A 3390-nucleotide genomic window follows, 5' to 3' on the forward strand; every position below is an offset into this window, starting at 1 on the left:
GGAATATTGGGGTATATTCTGTATTTTTTTCCATCAGGCCTAACTGGCATGTAAAAATTAAAAACAACAAACAATAGTAATAATAATAGCTAGGATCTTTAGAATGCCATGCATGTGTTCATCATTGTTTCAAGAGCTGTATGCATATGAACCCACTTAGTCATCACAATTACATGAGGTAGATACTGTTATTCTTTTTTTAAATATATTTTATTGATTCAGAGAGGAAGGGAGAGGGATAGAGGGATAGAAACATCAATGATGAGAGAGAATCATTGATTGGCTGCCTCCTGCAGGCCCCCTACTGGGGATCAAGCCCGCAAGCCAGGCATGTGCCCTTGGCCAGAATTGAACCTGGGACCCTTCAGTCTGAAGGCCGACACTCTATCCACTGAGCAAAACCGGCTAGGGCAGATACTGTTATTCTTATCATTTACACTTGAGTAAACTCAGTCACAGGAAGGTTAATCATCTTAACCACAGTTGCATAGCCAGTGAGTGTATGATCCCAGGCAGTCTGACACCAGAGCTGTGCTCCAATGTACCCTTTAATATACCTTTTTCCTTAAATTCAAATTCAAAAAGAAAAACAGAATTGAAAATCAGAGGCCCTAGCTAGAAAACAGAGACAAGATTTAGGGTCAAGTAAGGTCGCCTTTTCAAAAAAAAATGAGAAATGAACTTCCATGATCTCTGCAAGATTTTGTGGCTCATCATAGCAAGTGTCATCTTTGACATGGACACCAAAACAAACATCTCATCCCGGGCCTCTGCCTCCACTGTCTGTCTTGATGTGCTATCACTTATTGAGATTTGAAAATGAATGTGAGTAAGGTAGGTACAGTGGTAGTAAGTAGAAGAAGCCTCCCAGACAGAAGACATGTCCACTTTTTACTAAACAGTGAACTCTTCTCTCACTTTCTGCTTAACTAAAGCTGTGATAGGTGTGTGAAAAGAGGGATGAGGAACAGCCTAAATCCCCAGAGGAGTTTAGAGCAGAGAATAGGGCATCAGTGGGTCTGTCATCATTCTCTGGTACCAAGTTCCCCCATCAACCACTGCAGTAAGTACCTGCCTTCATTTGAGTCCTTTAAGCCAGCCCCACTGGAAAGTAGGGCTGAGCTGTGAGTGCCACAGGTACCCTCTGCACTTTGCCCTGGTCTTTGAGGCTTTGTTTCTATGTAGTGTTCTCTCTGTGTTTGACTTAGGTTTCTCCAATATATAGCTTTGCCTTGGCTTCTTTCCAGCTCTTAGGCCTCAGAATATTCTCTTTGCTGGTTCTATCCCTCAGACTTGGTCCACTTGGCCATCTACCCATATTCTCATGAAGGGAAATTTGACAGTAGGTAATATCACATCAGAATACAAACTCTGCCCCAACCTGCATCTTTATTCATTCTTATCCTTACCATATCTAACACATACCATGCAGAAGGCTTATTTTGGGGGTAGGGAGAGTTTATACATCTGAATTCCTATTTGGTAGGCCTTCAGTAATGACATATGAAATGTGCTATTGGACCTTTGTTCAACTGTTTACAAAGATGGCTACAATTCTGATTCTTGTGTACATGCCTCTTTGTAATGCAACTTTGCCACTCCTCCTATCTATTTATATAAAGAGCCAGGGTTCGTAATGACCAAAGGCTCAACCCAGTGGGCAGGGACTGGCGAGCGGGCTGAACTCCACGAGGTTCCTGGTGGCCATCCCTCTCACAACCCAGGATTGCTGGCTCCTAACTGCTCACCTGTCTGCCTGCCTGGTCACCCCTAACTGCGCCCCCCACCAGTATGCTCACCCCTTACTGCCCCCTGCCAACCTGGTTGTCCCTAACTGCCCCCCCCACCAGCCTGGTCACCTTTTACTGACCCCCCTACCAGCCTGGTCGCCCCTCACTGTCCCCACTGCTGGACTAATTGCCCCCAAATGCCCCCTGCTGGCCTGGTCACCCCCTACTGCCCCCCACACCTGTTTGGTCACCCCTCACTGCCCCCCACCCCCGCCAGCCTGGTCACCCCATGCAGCCTGCTGCTCAGTCTTTTGGTCATCCCTCACTAACCCCCCTGCTGGCCTGGTCACCCCATGCAGCCTGCTACTCAGTTGTTTGGTCGTTCCTCACTAGCCCCCTTGCCGGCCTTGTTGCCCCACTCAGCCTGTTTGGTCATCCATTCGGTTGTTTTGGATGTGACAGCCCCTGGCTCTTTATATATATAGATAGAAGACAGCATCAGGGACAACATAGAACTTCAAAGCCTCAGCCTCAAAAGGCCTTTCAGCTTCTGCTCTCAGGCTCTTGCTGCCCTAATACCACCCCATAAGGAAGCCCAGGACATGAGAGACCACTCCCAGGCAATAGGTGGAAGCAATCTCCAAATGTGTGAGTGAGGCCCTCCAGCCTCAGCTGTGCTGCCAGATGACTGCAGCCAGACCAGAGACACAGGCAAGACCAGCAAAAGAATTGCCATTTTTTCTATAAAACAAATGGGAGAAATCCAGCCAACACACAACTGTAGCCATGTGAAAAGGTACTTTTATCGAACTTTGAGTCTAATAACATACAAATGTTCCTCTTACATGTCTACATTGTCTATGCTTTTTCATTTAACTGTTTTTAAAATTCCACATATCCCCATTACTTCTTTTGTCCTAGTTACAGTACAACTCTCTAAGCAATTTCTGCTGCTCTTCTTTCCAACCAGAGAACTATGGATGTGCAGGATCACCTCACCCCCAGCTATGGCAGCCTTGACAAGAGAATCCAACTCTTCGTCGCCATGGATCTCAAGCTGTAAGTGACATGGAGGGACCCACCTTCCTTTTAGATCCTTGAGACCATGGCCTGCCAGTCCAGCACCTCCACAGTGAGGCACTCCAGGATTGCAACTTGTACAGGCTGCAGTGGTACCCACCCTTCGGTGGCTTGTGGTTCGAGTCTTCAAATGTCTGTGGCTGTGGCCCATGGGAAACGGTAGCCTGGCCCTCTGTGTGCAAGATACTGCCTTAGCCTTGACCCTCCCACTATCCTTACCAGCTTCACTTCCAGCCATGGTCTTGGCCACCCTGCCCTTCCGCCTGCCCAGCCGCCCCCTAAAATGTATATTCTTGAAAGCAGACATCCCAAAAAGATGCAAAGAAATAACAACCCATGAATACTGGGTTCTTTCTTTCAAATTGACCAATCAGTTATGTCAATCCTCTTCTCCTGAGGAAGAGTGACTAAGGGAACAGTGAGAAGTCAGAAGGTTCCTGTAGGAACATAGAGACTGGGGAGTATGTGTTCCGCCTACAACAGGTATCATTTTTATGCTAATAACTTTTCATCGTAGCTCCAGCTACAGCCTCTTCCCTGAGCTTCAGACTTATATATTTATCTTCCTACTCAGTTTTTC

General features: G+C 46.7%; 1 pseudogene; it reads right to left on the bottom strand.

Annotated features, from left to right (window-relative positions):
- Positions 1-2598: 2598 nt before the first annotated feature.
- Positions 2599-3054, bottom strand: LOC106698675 (annotated as a pseudogene).
- Positions 3055-3390: the final 336 nt, after the last annotated feature.

Source organism: Myotis lucifugus, unplaced genomic scaffold, assembly GCF_000147115.1.
Source record: "Myotis lucifugus unplaced genomic scaffold, Myoluc2.0 scaffold_212, whole genome shotgun sequence".
Lineage (NCBI taxonomy): Eukaryota > Metazoa > Chordata > Mammalia > Chiroptera > Vespertilionidae > Myotis > Myotis lucifugus.